Genomic DNA, 17,210 nt, shown 5'->3' on the forward strand with positions numbered 1-17,210 from the left:
AACAGAAAAAGAGGAAGGTCCACGGCTTTCTGTAGGTACTGTGTCATATTTGTGAGTTGTTGTATTTTTCAAGTCCACTGATTCCTCTATTTATCTCTGACAAAATGTTAGTAGAGAAAAGAGGAAAAGCAAAATTAGCCAAGCTGATTGATCATTAAGTATAATCGATCATGAAGTGTACATTTCCATTTTTAATCTACTCCATCCCAGAAGACTTCAATTGCTTTATTGATAAGCCCAGGAGATAGTTAATCATTAAGTATTTAAACAAACAGTAATAAACTTGCACATGAGAAAGTGGCACACACTTTATCAGTTAGGGAGACTGTCAAGAAACTCTCTAAAAGGCCAGAAACAGAGAGGTGTTAAAATAACACGCCCAATCCCTGCAAAGCCCGCCTCCCAGCTCTTCCCAGCCCTAAGGAAACTTTCACAGACTCCAGGGCCTGCCCCTGCAGCCCGTCCTTGGGACGCGATCATCTTTACTAAATCAGGGCATTTGTTATGGGGTAATTGGGGAAAAACAAGACTACTTGGGTTTATAGCATTTTCAAGCATTTCTGCACACGTCTCACTTGACCAGTGTGGAACTAACCAGAGATAAAGAAGAAACTGAGGCCCAGAAAGGTCAAAGGTCTAGCCTGAGATGCCACAGCATCAAGAGGCAGGAGGGGCCGGGGCGGCTCCTGTGGCTCAGCTCTTGGGAGGCAGCTGTATTTCTCACGTGATGCAGCTCCATCTTTGGAAGACACTACGTGTGTCCAAGTAGAAGGTGCTGAAGACAGTTGAGACACTGGTGTAAAACCTGGGGCAAGATGAGCGGATTGGAGATGTGGAGTGGCCTGGCGAGGGACAGGAATGAGGAGGACCCGGGTTTAGGAGAAGGTTGGGGGACGACTCCTCTGGCCCCTGGGCTTGAAAGCGGATCAGAGCCCGACACCACGTTCACAGAGGGCTTTAAGGCAACCAAAATCATTCTGCTCTTCCTTCCTCCCTGTCTGATTCTAGGCCTAGGAACGTGCAAAACCTGCCTCTGACTCTTGCTCACAGCCACACAACGGCGCGGTTCACCACCCACTCAGGAGGCGGCTGCCCGTGCCCACGCCCTCCACACCTGCAGACACGGTGACCTTCCCATTTCAGAGGCTGTGGTCCATCTCCTGCTGGACAGCTTCCTCTGCTAAGTCTTCATACCTGGCTCTCAGAGGACGGAGGAGGCAAGAAGGACTGCTCCTGATCTCAGCTGAGTTTATGCTCAAGAGGAATGAACACTCTTCAACATTTCACACCCCAGGACTGGGCACAGTGATGCCTGGGAGGCTGAGGCAGGAGGATCACAAGTTTGAGGCCCACCTGGGCAACTTAGCAAGACTGTCTCAAAAACTCAAAATGGAAAGTACTGAGAATGTAGCTCAGTGCTGAAGCACCCTGGGTTAAACCCCCATCATCTTACCAAAGGACTGCATGGGTTATGAGACAACTGGAGTACACAAGACCGTTCGGATCTGTAGCGTTTTCAAACATTTCTGCACACATCTCATTCGACCCATGAGAAACAAACCAGTAAGAATGTGGAAACTGAGGCCCAGGGAGGTCAAAGGTCTCTCCTGAGATGCTGCAGCATCAAGAGGCAGGACTGGGATTGTGCCCAGCTCCCTCAAAATCCCAAAAGAATCTCATGCCCCAAATACCACCGAGAAAGGCACTGTGATAGAGGTGCTTGGCTTCATTGGCCTTCGCTGGACTCTTACAGTCAACAGATCCTTTAGTCCAATTTGCAGAGGGGCTGAAGTCCCCTCTCTGGCCCTGCTTTGCCAACGAGGTTGCAGCTGGTCTTCCTTCACCACTTTCAGTTTTCCGCTGCTCCCACCTGTGCTGTCTCACTGCCCTGGACTCAGCCCACCTGGGAGCCAGATAGCCAGAGCTGTTCCCAATGGTCCACTGCAGACGGCTCAGGGCCCAGGTGGCCAGCCGGGATCTTTCCTCGCCCCTCGGAGGATTCTCCCTCGCAGGAGCCGCCTTCCCCGTCTGGGGCTGCTGCAGGACCACCAGGACCACCTCACACAGACCAGCTCTCCCAGGAGCTAAAGGTCTGAAAGAAGCTCTGAGGATGAGCAGTGTGGAGGCAGGGGGAGAAATTGAATAACTTTAACACCAGGTTCACCTTTTAATTCTTGCACCAGGAACCCAACTATTTTAACAGACTAACCTTAAATGTTCCTGAGTCCTGGTCTCAAAAGTGATTCCTTGTGTTGGCAATGGTGGGCCTTGTGAGAAGGTAGTTTACAGGAGGAGGCATCAAGATTTCAGGCAGAAAGTGTGTGATGTGGGCTGAATCAGAGCCGTCTTCCAACCTGGCTTTGCCACTGACTAGCCGTGTGGCTTTGAGAGGTTTGTTTATTCTCTCTGGGCCTCAGTTTTTTAATTTTAAAAATGTAGGGAAGAGCAACTCCTTGAAATGTCATCCAACATGTAGAACACTCAGTGAGTAGGTGCTCAATACATATCAGTTTGGACACAATGCATCTGAAATGACCTACAGTGCACTTCACACAGAGCCTGGAGTGAGGTGCAAACAGGCACCGTCAGATATTGAAACTGCAAAGGCCAGAGATGCTCGTGGGTTTCCCTAAACGAATCTGGTCATGCCAATAAAAGTAAATATGCATGAAAGAGATCATTTGTCTGGATATGATGAAACCTAGTTCTAGTTCCCATTCTGGTCATTTAAAAGACCGGGGGGAGGGGGGGGGAAGGTGCCTTATAGGACATCTCTAAACCTGGTGCAGCAAGGGGGCTTTGTGTCAGTCATTCTCGTGTTTTCTGGCTAACGAGCCCGGGCTGGCTGGAATCTTTCGCAGGTTTGCAAAGTTCAGGCTGCTGGCACAGCGACATTGCACCACATTTGCAGATCTTGGGCAAGTTCACAATGATGCATTGTCTTCCCTCCTCCGGGGCATGAAGGGTTGTCTGGAAAAGGCCTGCTGCTGTCATTAGGAGCCTGGGCAGCTAAGTCTACAGGGTGACGTGAAACAGAAATAAACCACAGGCTCTCCACACGTTTGCAAGTGATTTACAAATGTGTTTACTTTAAAAATAAGCATAACACACAGTCTTGCATAATATTATGTCTAGAGAAGTTTTGTGACTGTAAAGTGCCCACAGCACATGCAAGTCATGCCTTCTCTTCTATCTGGTAGGAACTCTCAGCTTTATCCCAGTGCATTTTGGTAAACTAAACACATCTTGATTTCCCGATATTTTGCTTATATCTCACTTTTATTGAGTACTTTTTTCTTGCATACTTGAAACTGTGTTTGAATAAGAGGAACAGCATTACACTGAGAATTGCTAAAACAAAGCACCTTTCAAGCTTCCCAACGAGGTGGATGGAGGAGGGAGGGCTGAAACTGGGGGGACGGCCATCCTGCATTCTTTGGTACTTCACAGGCTGTGAAAGGTGGAGAATGTGAGTTTGCAATTGTGAATCAAAGGATCACAGAGCTAATAGAATCATCTGGTCTGACTCCAGGTCTCATGCAACCAAATGTCTCAATCTCTGAGACACATCATAATGAGCATTTCTCAACATGAAGCTCTTGAAACACAGAGGCCTGGGTAGCCTGGCTCGAAGGTTGGGAAAGGTTTTGCTATGTCCAAGTGAAACTTCTCTTGCCTCCTTAATATATGTGGAAAGTAACCAGCCAGTGCTCTTGTGGTTGACAAAAGGCTGGGTGGGCCAACCCTGGTTCCTACTCACTTTTTACTTTTCTCCCTCTCCTCTAAAAGGGAGACCCTGGTTCCTACTCACTTTCCCAGGTTGCTTTGCCTCTGGGAGGAAAGGTGTGAAACGTGTGGGTCAGTGGGCAAATACCTACTGGGTTAGTGTGAAGCAGGGCTTTGGATAGCTTTGATTTTCCCCATAAAAGATGACAAATTGTCCAGCAATGCTCCTTTTCTTGTCTTGGATGGAGATGTAATGCCTGGAGTTGCACTACCATCTTGGGGTCATGAGGGAAAGACCTAAGGAATCAGCCGACCCACCCCCAGTAAGCAACCTCTCACCTCCAGACTTGTAAGAAAAATCTACCTCTGCTCCCTTAGATCACTCTTGTTGGGTTTTCTATTATTTGCAATTGACCTTGACCTACCTAAAAGATTTCCTGTAGCTGAAAAAACAAATCCATGCACTTCCCGAAACAGCTGTGTTCCTTCTGCACCTCTATAAACTCCTTCCATCCCCAGGTGAATCAGTCTCCTGAAGGTGCTGGTTCTTTGCCACCCCTCTCTGCTGATCCCTGCTCAACTGCCATCCCTGAGTCTGCCCCAGCCTCAAGACCACATGTCCTGAGTGTGTGTGTGTGTGGGGGGTGACAATAATGGAATTGATTTCGTTTCTCGTAGTTATTAGTTTGAAGAACAGAGTCACTGACTCTTCCTGATTTAACCGCACAGAACAAACCGTTGACTCACAGTGCCGTCACCTGCGTCTGCCAGTCCCTGAGACTCACAGAAGAGCAAGACAAACACTGAGAGGGACAAAGACACTACCTCCCGGCCATCAGCCACATAGAAAATGCCACCTGCAGTTTTCCGTCACTCCAGGTAATCACGGACCTTCTGCCACCAAAAATAAAAAATAGAACTCAATTTCTCTTAGAATAAGCAAAATTATCCTTAGAAATTAGATAGCTACTAACTTTTAAAAAGATGGTTGCATTAGATTTTCTTTAAGTCTCCTTCCTGCTCTGTCTTTGGAGAAATGGCTGCTCTGGGGCTGGGGTGGGTACCCTCCTGGAAGGCGCTGGTGTGCCAGAGGCCAGAAATCACTGGAAGAGCTGGGGAGTCGTGTGGGAAGGCCCAGAGCCAGCTGGCGAGGTTCCACCTGGCCCAAACCCAGGGCAACTTGAGCCTCGTCATGCAGACTTATATCACCAGTTTTAACCCATCAAACCAAACAGGAAATAACGACTCCTCACGTATTAATAAGCAATGTGAAAATCTGACCATGAAGTTTCACTTCTCCACATGGGTTTTCACTAGGAAGGGGAAATCTCGCCCTGCAGGGGAGAAGCCTGGCAACGTTGTTGGAAGCAGGGACCTGAGGCCACCTGTAAGGGACAAAGTGCAATCGTGCACCACTTAGTGGGGAGGAGGGCGCGCAGGGCCCCTCTGTGCTCCCCGAGATGCGCAGCCTGAGTCTAACCTGGGGAGCAGCCCCGCGTCCACAGGAAGTAATGTCCTGCCGGGCGCAGCTCCTGCTTGCCTCAGAAGTATGTCGGGCTCAGGAAAGGAAAAGGTCCAGCATCTCTTTCCAACTAAAGACAGGTGAAGGGCCGCCATGCGTGGCTCTGGACTGGATCCTTGGGTTATAAGGAACATCTCTGAGGCTGTTGGAGAGACTTAATGGTGTCTGAGGATTCGGGGACACCCCATGTCAGTATGAGTTTTCTTTGATGGATGTATTGTGGTCCTGTAGGAGAACCTTCCCTGACGGCAGGAAAAACCTGCCGTAAAGTATTCTGGGTGATGGGACATTAGGCCACCAACATGCCCTCCGGGATTTCTGTGATTTTGTGATTATTTTGAAAGTTAAAAATAAAGTGTTGTCTATAATGAGTCTAAAGATCACAGTGAATCTTAAAAGCAAAACCAACAGTTTCCCACCATTAAAGATCTGACGGCCACCTGTTTGCTGTGGAGTTTGCATGAGGAGAAACTCAGCTTTGTTGTAGGAAATGAGTGGATACTTAGCCCACAGGGCAGGCTCATGCTAGACACCTATTGGATGCAAGGCAAGGCGCTAAAAGGAGTTTTTGGAAAATGAGTCTTATGTGACGGTTTGCAAAAAGCCCCCAATCTGCCTACATGCACGACCCTGATCGCTATTCCATTGCATATGATTCTAGTAGATAAAACATTCATTCAAAACTTTTTTTTTTGTACCAGAGATTGAACCCAGGGGTGCTTAACCACTGAGCCATGTCCCCAGCCCTTTTTCATATTTTAATTAGGGGTAGGGTCTCACTGAGTTGCTTAGGGCCTTGCTAAGTTGCTAAAGATGGCTTCGAACTCAAGATCCTCCTGCCTCAGCCTCCTGAGCCACTGGGATTACAGGCATGCTCTACTATGCCTGGCCTTTCTTCAGATTTTCCCCCCAAATGTTATGCATGCAAATAAATGCAAGAATAAAGGAAATTACACTATGGGTTCACAGTTGGTGTGATAGTGCAAAAGAGAACGATCACATTTGTGGTGAACTGTAGTTCTTGGAGCCTGACTCCTGTGTCATACACTTGTATATGCAGCACATGTCTCGCAGCCTTTTTTGTGTGTGTGTCAGGGATTGAACCCGGGGGCACTTAACCACTGAGCCACATCCCCAGCCCTTTTTAGTTTTTGTTTTGAGACAGGGTCTTGCTAGGTTGCTCAGAGCCTCACTAAGGCTGGCTTTGAACTTGTGTTCCCCCGGCCTCAGCCTCCCGAGCTGATGGACATTTGGTAGACTTGGTACAGCCCCTCGGGGGCTCTCATCTTTGATCTTCACTGTGGAATGGGTGACCCATGTATTGGAATCAGACTTGCAATATTAGGGATGATTTATTTAAAGCCACGGATACTCCAAAAAGTCCAGTTGCCTGGTGGCTCATGGGGCCTGGCAGGTTCCATGGTGGATAGAAGTGCAGCAGCTCACCGTAGAGTGTGCCTCCTGGCCACTCAGCTGGGCTTTCATCTCCACACGTGCGAGCCAAGTCCAGATGTGACCACAGTCCTCATCGAGTTTCTCCCAGGCCCCGAGTGTAGATTTCTTTCCTCACCAGAGTCATACACCAGGGACAGTAATGTAACTCCTTTAGATATCAAATCACCGTGCACAAGACAGAGAAACCGAAGGAGGTTTTCAGTTTAAATGTTCAGGGAGGAAGCATTTTCCGTTTTTGAGTCTGGACTTCAACTAGACCAGGGTCACTTAGTTACGGTTGCCTAACCAGATCTTAGGGGACGAGCTTTTGGGTGATTGGCTAAAGTGAGTCTTTTCTTCATTTTGGTAAAGATCTCATTCTTATTTCTGTGGTTATGTTCTGATGGGAGCCAGGGGTCATTCACTTGTTTAACAAATGCTCCGAGGGCTCACTGCCTGCCCATGAGCAGGGGTCTACCCTTGAGCAGGGTCACCGGGGCCCTTGTTTCTGTGGACTTCGCTGCTGTGGGGATGCTCTGGGGTGGGCTGCAAGGCATTTCAGTAAGGGAAACTTGGGAGTTCACCCAGATCCAGGCACCAGCCAAACAAACACTTGCCTGGTTGGGTTACAACCACTTTTTTTCCTAAAAAAAAAAAAAAAATAGAGTGAACAACATTTTGAGAGCTTTTGGAATTCTGCGGGGTTTGGGGCAGTTGTTGTTTAATCCACATGCCACATAGATATATATCTTGCCTGTGTTTCATGCATAATGAGGACCCTCTGACCAATTTTCTGGTTTGTTTTTTTCAGATATTGGAATTAATTTGCCCCATTCCATCCACATCTTCTTGCCTGTTTCTTTGATTTTGAAAGGAACCCCACGCCACACCCTGACTTCAGTGAGACGAAGTGGGGAACTGACATTTAAAAAGGAGCACTGATGACCACGCCCTTGTGGGCTCTGGCTTTGTGGCAGTGTGTGTGAACTACTTTCATCGATGGGGGAGGAACTCTAAGCCAGCTTCCTGAGAGGCAGGAGGATGCAGGAAGGAACCTGGGCTGTGGCATCACCCTGGCCACTCGAATGTGACCTTGGGCGAGTGACATGAACTCTATGACTCTCTCATCCGTGAAATGTGAGGATGTGGGTGGTACCATCTCTCCCGTTTAATTCTCACATAGCGCTGTCGCGAGAATTGAGACAATCTATGTGAATGGTTCGGGCTCATCCAGGAAGGGCTTCAGCATGCCCAGAAATACCTGGATGGACTCTGTGTCTCAGCCTTCCTGAGATGGATATGTGCTGACTTACCCCATCCTTTAACATGTCAGCATAGTTCATGATGGTTAATCTAGCTGTCGCAGGGCTGGGAATGTGGCTCAAGCGGTAGCGCGCTCGCCTGGCATGCATGCGGCGCTGAGTTCGATCCTCAGCACCACATACAAATAAAAGATGTTGTGTCCGCCGAAAACTAAAAATAAATATAAAAACATTATCTCTCTCTTTCTCTTAAAAAAAAAAAATCTAGCTGTCGCATTAGTTAGGATAGGCTGGGTCATTCCGCAATAACAAGCAACCCCTAAATCCCAGTAGCTTTCAGAGAAACAAATAACATCTACTCTTATCACTACTATTATTATTATTACTTTTAAAAAAATAATAATTTTACCCCAGGTGCCTCTCCAGGGAAGGTTTCCTTCTTACAATGATTCAACAAATCATTGCCTCCTTATCAAAATAGACTTCCATGATGCTGAGGCCGGGAGAGAGGGTCATGCAACGGAGCCCTGGGGATTCATTGTGTGACTCATGTGAAATGTCATTTATGTGCACATTTCACTGGTAAAAACAATGGATATGGCCAGACTGAGGCTCAGGGAGCTAAAGAAATGCAATTCCTTGTGTTTCCAAAGAGAGGACGGGAAATATTAGCAACCAGCACTGATAACTCCCATTCTATGCAAGTAGGTGATCTCTAATTGAGGGAGCAAAGACCCGCTGAGAGCCAGAATTCTTAAATTTGCAAGCCATGTAAAACCTGCACTGGTCACTCCAGCGACTTTTGAAAGTGACACTCTGTTTTAAAAGAACAAATCTGCTCACTTATATATTACATGATTTGTCTTCTCATTTTTTTCATCTTTTCTGCACTTTTGGGAGACAAAGAAATGGCAATGCCAAGCACACAGTGAGTGCTTTCAACTGATTGACTGATTCGCACCATCAAAATGAGGTGTGAGTCAATCGATTCTCCTTCCCAAAGGCAGTGGATGAGCAGAGTGCATTGTATGTCCAGAGTCACGAGGCAGCGAGGAGCCCGAGAAACACATCCGTGCGTCCTGCCAGGAGCCACAAGACTGCTTTATTACTTCCTTGAGAAAAATTGGCCCCAGAAGAGTTATTCATGTTTGCTGGCAGTTTCCACAGGTGATTACCGCTGTTAACCTTGGACTGCTCTCCTGACAGAAGGTCAGGGGCAAGGATGCTGCAAAACAACAGCAAACACAATAGAGCAGTGTCCCGCCGACAGGTCACGGGAGAGCATCTTCAAGGAGAGAAGGACACCACCTTGCACCTCTCAAATCTCAGCTCCGACCCCATCTCCTCCACCAGAAGTTGCTGAACCCCAAACAGAGCGAGCAGCTTCTCTGGCTCTTTCTCTCTTCCTGGGCTGAAAAGTCAGGTGTCTGTGGACAGCTTGTCCATCTTCTTCTCTGGATCTTGAATTCCTAAGATGCAGATCAGGTGTTAGTGAGACTTCTTACCCCAGCACTCTTAGTCAGCTGAATAGAAGCCCCACGTGCACTTCAAAGACCCAGACCCCAGCTCTCGCCTCTGCTCCTTGTTGTATTTTAGAATTTTAAACCAACATCCGTATGCAAAGAAGGGGACCCGGACAGCTGTGCGTGTTCTCTCCACCCAGCACACCTACCAGGCCGAAAGAGACTGTGATTCTGTTGAGGGCCGAGGCTGCGGGTCTAATTTTATTTGATCCCCAAACAACCAAGCTGATTCATTGCCAGATCTGGCCTTTCCTTCCAGTATACCTCAATCTCTCCTAATTTGCCGTGAAATTCCTGGGAGTTGGCTGTTTCAGGCATGGAGAAGGTCGGTCTTGTTCAAACCTCCCCAGGTCTTATTTTGGCACGGCGGGGATGGGGCTGGCAGCCCTGAAGAGAAGCAGGTGGAGTGAGGATTAGGTCACATGGCGGGAAGGGGGCTGTGGTGGGCGGGCAGCTGGAGGAGTCCCAGGTGTGCGTGAGTTGGCAGGGGTACAAAGAGCAAGTTGCAAACAGCTCAAAGTCCCTGGGCTGTGCAGCTGCCTGGCTGGCACTGGCTTCAGACCCACCTGTAGTGTTGACGGGCACAACCCACCTCTACCCGGGGAGACCTGGAAGGCCTCGGGAGCCCCTCCCAGGCAGGAGGCTGGAGGACCAAGCCTGGCCCTGACCACTCCTGGGAGCCAGCTCATGGCACCCGGTGCCTGAAGCAGGGTGGGCAGCCCCAGGAGGACTAAGATAAACATACGCAGCTTCTTTCCATGCCTAGAAAGTTAAGAGGAAAAAACAAAACCTGAGCCGAAGACTAAGTCAACAGGCAGAGATAAGAGCTATCCAGGGCAGGACAACAGGCTCAAGGCCTCTCCCAGCTGGGCTGCGGGAGCCGGTGTCAACACACTCCAAGACCAGCCCTTCCCGGTTGGCCTCTGCCCTGCTGCCCATCCGCTGCGGTTTGGGGGGATAAGGCCGTCTGTGGGCGGGTTGAGATTCAGAGGCCGTGACCTGGGGAACAGCTCTGGGTCTCCAAGGGCAAAGGGAACTGCGGCTCCCACAGGTGAGACAGCAAAGGGCCCCACCCGCTCTCCACGGGAAGGCCGGCCCCAGAAAGCCCAAGCCAGGAGAAGGCTGCTCTCCACCGCTCCTCCCTGTGCTGCCTCCTGGCTCCCCGGAGGCACAGGCGTAGAATCTGCTGCTTGCGTACGGTCCCCACTTCTTCCCTATAACAGAACCTCAGCTCAGGGTAAGAGGATGCTGTATTTGGGTCTGGAATGTTCCCAAAGGCCCGTGTGTTAAAGGCCTGGTTCAGCTTGCTGTCATGGGGAGGTGGTGGAACCTTCCAGAGACAGGGCCTTGTGAGAGGTCTTTAGATCATTGGGGTGTGCCCCCAAAGGGGATTACGGGACCCTGGTCTCTTCCTCTTCTTTTAAAATATTTTTTTAGCTGTAGATGGACACAATACCCTTGTGTTTATTTACTGTATATTTGTGTTTAAGTGGTGCTGAGGGTGGAGCTCAGTGCCTCGTGCGGGCAGGGTGAGCCCCTACCACTCCTCTTCCTCTTTCTCTCCTGGCTCATTTCATCTCGTGCTCCCTCTGCCATGATGAGCTGCCTCCCCACAGGCCCAAAGAAATGGGATCAACTAGTTGTGGACTAGAAATTCCCAAACTCGGAACCAAAACAGCCCTGTTCTTTGCATAAGTAGATTGTGTCACATGTTTGTTATAGTGATGGAAAGCTGACCGACACAGAGGACAGTGGGGACATGCACAGTTGTCACACATTTGCCCCTGCAGACCACTGTATCTGGGTGTGACTGTGTGATGCTATTGCCAAGGAGGACATCGGGGAGAGATTTCCTAGTACAGGCAACACCCATGGTGTATTCACCCTCTTTCAGGACTTGGAATGCAAATGGGGCCTCTACGACTCCTCTTTCTCCCAGGAAGAGGAAAGCCATGGACTAAACATGACAGAGCAAAAGGAACTCGGTTCTCGGTGCCATTGCTGATGCTGTGGCACCAGCCCCGACTTCCAATCCCTGGTCTCCTATTATAGGAAGCCTGTGGTTCCCAGACCTGGGTGGCCGTATGAGTCACCTGGAGGACTCATAAGATCCAGAAGTTCTGGGTGGGGCCCTAAAACCTTGTATCCCTAACCCCAGTGATGCTGATGTCACCCAGGTTGAAGCCATGTTGGTGGGGCTCTCACATGCTCCTAGCTCAACAGTCTCACCTGACACACCATCTTCTAAATCCTCAACGGCCAGCCAGTCCACCTGACCCCTCACCCCTGGAGAGGGCTCAGGACTCATTTACTACAAGACATGAATGCTCAGGGAGGTCTGCCATCTATTTGGATTCTGATCAGAGAGGAATCACTAAATCAAAGAATTTCTATTTTTGCCTACAACCGAATTTAATCATTTTTTCTTTTGCATAGAGAGTAATTATACACATTTATGGGGTATGGAGTGATAATTTGATAGATGCATGTGAGGCATGATGATCAAATCAGGGTCGTTATCACTTCCCATTCCCTAAACATTCACCATCTTTAAAAACATCCAATCAGCTGCTGTGAACATCTAACCCTGCTGTGCTTCTCCTGTCCAACTCTACTGGGCTAGCCATTAGCCAACCCTCCTCTCCCTTCTCCCCACACCCTCCTGGCCTTTAGTGACCATTCTCTGCTCTCCTCAATGAAACCAGCTCTTCGTAGCTCCTCATGGGAGTGAGTATGTGCAGTATTTGTCTTTCGGGGCCTGGCTTGTCCCCCGTTCCTTCTGTGGCTGCAAATGACAGGATTCCTTTCCTCGTTGTGGCTGTGGAGTGTTCCATTTTGTGTAGACCCCCCCAACGTTTTCCTCATCCATCCTGATGGGCTTCTTGGTGCGGCGTGCTCACACTGTGTTGTTGGTGTTTGTTCTTTGTTTAGCAGTGCTGGGGATGGAACCCGGAGTCTCGTGGGCGCTAGGCAAGCTCTCCACCAGCTACATCCCAGCCCCAGAGTCTCTGCTGTTACCCACCAGGCGTCACTGGAGCAGAATGGAGGAGACATTCAGAGCAGGAGCCTGCAGCCTCTGGTAGCAACGGCTGGCTCACAACTCCACCTTCCACTTACAGGTGAATGGCCTGGCGCTCTTTCTTCCCCCAACTGTGGAACCTGGGGCAACTCTTTCCTCATCTGTAGAGCTTATCAGATGGGCTCGTCATCAGGCATAAGTGCCACTGGGGAGTCAGAGACAGGCTGAACATCCATCACCGGGAATAGGGTGTGGGGACTCTCACAGAGTATCCCCATGCAGCATGGTGGATGACAAACAGCAGCACAGGCAAACCCTGAGACTCAGTGATCAGTGAAAAGGAGATGCAGTGGATTTTACCAATTAAAGAATTATAAATATTTGCATTCCAAATAATACCCATTATACACAGAATGAAACAGATCCATATTAAATACATCAGAATGGTTATCTGTGAATGTGAAGGTGAGAATTTGAACACTAATGAGCATCCATCAGATTGACCCAAACCAAAGTGTCTGACAATTCCAAATTTGAGTGAAATTGAGAAGGAAAGGGGGCTCTCACCCCCTATTGAGAGGAGAGTGATTCGGTCTAAGCCTGGTACCGCCCCTGGTTGTTTCCAATACCCACTTCCTCTTCTACAACACCCATCATGATTCTTGAGTGGCGTGTCACCACTCAGAATAACTTCGTGTTCCCATCCCCTTTATAGCCAGGTGTGGCCATGTGAATAAGGTCCAGACAATATCATATGACTAGAAGTGTCCTTTGAAGTTTCCAGGGCATTTCCTTAAATGAGGGAATCTCAGTAAGTGATTGGGAGCAAAGGTGGATGTCAGGGAGCGATGGACATGGTCCAGCACACCCAAGATCTTCCCCTGTGGCTGGCCCAGCCCAGACCCGGGAGTGAGGACTCTTGAATGCTCTTGCTGTCCTTGAAGGAAGAGAAAAACAGCCCTGGAACACACAACGTGATCCTGCCATATGTAACTTGGCCTTTGCAGTGCTACCCTGCGAGAGGAGAGGGCTGTCCGGAGGGGCCTACCATCAACAGAGGCTAAGTGGAGAGGTCTGGGGGAAAAACATGTAATTACTTTCTAAACCTCTGCTTCAGCCTGGAGACGTGTTGACCAGCATAGTGCCCCCTGTCCCACTGTTCCCCTTTCAACAGATGCATAAATATCTGGGTTTGTTCCCAACAGCTAGGCACTGCCTTAAAGAAAGATGATGAACTCAATTTGTTAGCTCTTTCCTAAAAAAAGAAGACACTATGGTTCTTAGTCAGTTGACTTGTCTCCATAACAGTGTGTCTACCACTGAACACCACAGTCCACATCTGTTCCTAATGAAAATCTATAATCAGCAATGCCCACTGCCTTTCAAAACTTATTTTCTTCATCCCCAAACTATGCACAGACCTGGCCAAAGCTTGTTTCTGTTGTCACCAAGACATAATGGCATTGCATTTATTCCAGGATAAATAAATCAACAGCGATTCCAACTAGAATCTGTGTCAGCCACTTAGGCTATTGCAAATTCGAGCCTCAACTACAAATGGACATTTTCATTTATTAAAATGCTGAAGCAGGCAGGTTTGGTTTGGTTCGGTTTTTAAGTTTATAACATCCAACACTTTATGAAACTTTGTTTCAGGTCACAAGGCTAAAAGACATTTGATAATAAAAACAGCTCACATTTTCAGTAAAAACAGATTCTCAAGGGAGCAGCCTCAGGACACCCTTTTCACAAGAAACATTGATTTGTAAAACTTGTGGGCTTTGAACAGAGTATCAGATTAGGCCACCTCTAGAACAGAAGGCCAACTGGCACCAGCACCAGCTTGCCAGCTCCGGTCCCTGCAGGATGAATTTGTAAGAAAGGTCTGCAGGCCCACTCTTGGCCAGCTACTGCTGCGTGAAAACAAGCCAACTCAGAGCAGCCTTTCCAAAAGCACAGTCTGCAATCCTGGTGAAAGTTTAGCAGCCCTTATCCTGGGAGTGACAAACCCTACATCTTTTCCTTTTCTTCCTCTGAGAACAGTGGATCCTCAGTGTGTTTTCTGCAGTGAGCTATTTTCAAAGGGAAGGACATGTTAGAAGCTTTGGCAAATTTCTGTTTGTCTCAGAGCTAGAGGAGGCAGGGTAAGTGTGTCAAGCAAAAGAACACGAGACTCAGCCACACTGGTGCCCGTGACATGGGCAAAGGGAGGCCCAGGAGCAGTGGGGTGCCTCCTGGCCTTGGAAGCAGCTACGCATGGCCTCCTGCTCAGGAGCAATGAACTGCTGTTTTCTAGAAAACCGAGGTGGCCACAAAACACGGGTCACTTGAGACAACAGCAGGTTCTACTTCAAGGCTGATGTTCTAACCAGCGTCTTGGAGCTCTGGCAAATCAGCAACAGAACAGTCTGGGGGTGTGAAGGCACATCTTAAAGGATGTATCTTATTTTGCTAAAGTCTATATTATTACAACAGGGATTTGAAAGTCATAATTTGAGATCTTAAGAACAAAGTGGAGGCTGGGGATGTAGCTCAAGGGTAAAGCACCTTCGCAGCATGTGTAAGGCCCCGGCTTCCATCCCCAGCCCCTAAAAATAAACAAAACTGAAGTGTAAAATGAGAGAATGATTTCAGGGTGGTCTTTCTCTTTCTCTTTCTCTTTCTCTCTCTCTCTCTCTCTCTCTCCTCTCTCTCTCTCTCTCTCCCCCCCCCCCAGGAAATCTTTCTTTTTTGATGAAAAGAAAACTGATTTTCAAGGAGGCAGGTGGCCTTCAGTCTAGTAGGGCCATGTTGGGTTTTGCTCCATCCGTGAGCTTGTGTATAGAGAAAGAAAGGAGTGGGTTTGTGTACAGAAATCTGCAGGAGATTCTCCCAGAAAAGCCTGAGAGAAGTGGGGGAGTATTCCAAGGCCAGCTCCTCCTCTCCAGGGAGTAGGTAAGGGACCCTCTAAGTAACTGCGGTAAACAGCAGGGTGTCCTATGAGGTCGGAGACCAGAAACTCCTGGCACCTGGCTGACGTCTCCAGACACTCAGTCTTAGCATCCGTTTGCTCAGGGCCTTCTGCGCTGGGCACAGGAGTCCAGGGCTGTTACTTTGCATGAGCAACTGAAAGGAGCAGAGGAACATGGGAGCACGTCCTCTGCTCCTCACGGGCCTGAGCAGTCGCCTGCGAGCTGTCATCAGAAAACATAGATCCAGGTCCAGAAGTAGCTGGCGTCACTAAAGACTGAGAGCCCTGAGCAGAAACAGAGCTGGCTCCCCGCCACCCTGCCTCCTCCAGAGCCCCGAGGAGCCTGGCACAGCACACAGGAGGCCCCTGTGTTCAGGGGCTGGGCACAGCAGGGACCTTCCTCCAAAGGGCAGGGTGACAGCTCAATGGTCGAGCCCCCCGGTTTCGTAGCCAATAACAAGTAAACAAGGTGTGAGCCCCACGAGGGCAGGGGTCCATGCCTTTTTTTCACTCTGTGCCCCTTCCCTGGGCGCTGGCAGGGCCTTGGCAATGCTGTGCCACGGAAGAATGTGATAGAGTAAGTCGAGGCAGAGGCAGAGAGGCCCTGCCGCTGTGCCGAGGGCCGTTCTCACTCACAGGTCACTGAATACCATCTCATCCGTGCCCACAGCCGCAGGCTTGAGATGCCTGGTTCCCTCACGCAGAGAACCAAGGAGCTCAGGATGCACTTCCAGCAGGTGGACAGCCAGACACGGGAGACTCCAGGCTTCCAGAAGTCCATCCAGAGCCAGGCAGCACCTCTGACCCTCTGCAGAGGTGCCCTGGGCCGAGGACAGAGGAATGGGGTGAGTGGCCCTCACTCTCATTCATGCGTTTTTTAATTCAACCAGGATTTGCTGAGTGCCTGATACCTGCCACCCACTATTCTAGGAGCAACAGATGGGAGAATGGACAAAAAGCATGGAATCCCTACGCTTGTGGGGCTCACACCTTGTTTATTTGTTATTAGCTATTGAACTCAGGGGAGCTCTACCCCTAGCTATATCCCTGCCCTTTTTACTTTTTGTAAAAGGGTTTCTCTATGTTGACCAGGTTGGCTTCCGATTCACCATGCCCCTGCCTCCACTTACATTTTAAAAGCCAACAGATAATAAGACAACATTTTCAATGTGCATCCTATTGAAAGAAGAGCCTTTCAATAAATTGCATGCAACCAAGTTTACCTGAGCAGAGAATGATACAGGAATTCCAGAACCAGAAGAAATTCAGAGAGCAGCCCCACACTCCAGCCAGGCTTGGAGGGAGGGAGACGGGAGGGCGGGGAGAGCGGGGGGGGGGGGGATCGCCTGGTTGGCTAATACGGGTTCTGGGTTCTGTCCTGTTTGGGCCTGGTGTGATGAGTTGGCTGCCCGTGATCAGCTGGAACCCAGCTATTTGTGAATGCCTGAAACACTATTTATCTCACACACACACACACACACACACACACAAAGACATACTACTGCGTCAAGATTTGGTTCGTTTACGTCTAAGTCTACATTAGAACTCAAAATATGAGACAGCTGGAGATTAAAGGTGTCCTGCATATTTTTTTTTGAACAATAATTCTTTTTTTTTTTGAAAGAGGAGAGAGAGAGAGAGAGAGAGAGAGAGAGAGAGAGAGAGAGAGAGAGAATTTTTTAATATTTATTTTTTAGTTCTCGGCGGACACAACATCTTTGTTGGTATGTGGTGCTGAGGATCGAACCCGGGCCGCACACATGCAAGGTGAGCG

General features: G+C 49.0%; 1 long non-coding RNA gene across 1 annotated transcript; it reads left to right on the forward strand.

Moving 5' to 3' along the window:
* Window positions 1–4,472: 4,472 nt before the first annotated feature.
* On the forward strand, window positions 4,473–16,251 carry LOC308650186. The gene is made up of 3 exons (XR_014022273.1): window positions 4,473–4,605; window positions 12,399–12,586; window positions 16,107–16,251. It is a non-coding gene; the product is annotated as an uncharacterized lncRNA (long non-coding RNA).
* The last annotated feature ends 959 nt before the right edge of the window (window positions 16,252–17,210 follow it).

Source organism: Spermophilus citellus, assembly GCF_964194105.1.
Source record: "Spermophilus citellus genome assembly, chromosome: 5".
In the NCBI taxonomy this organism is placed as follows: Eukaryota; Metazoa; Chordata; class Mammalia; order Rodentia; family Sciuridae; genus Spermophilus; species Spermophilus citellus.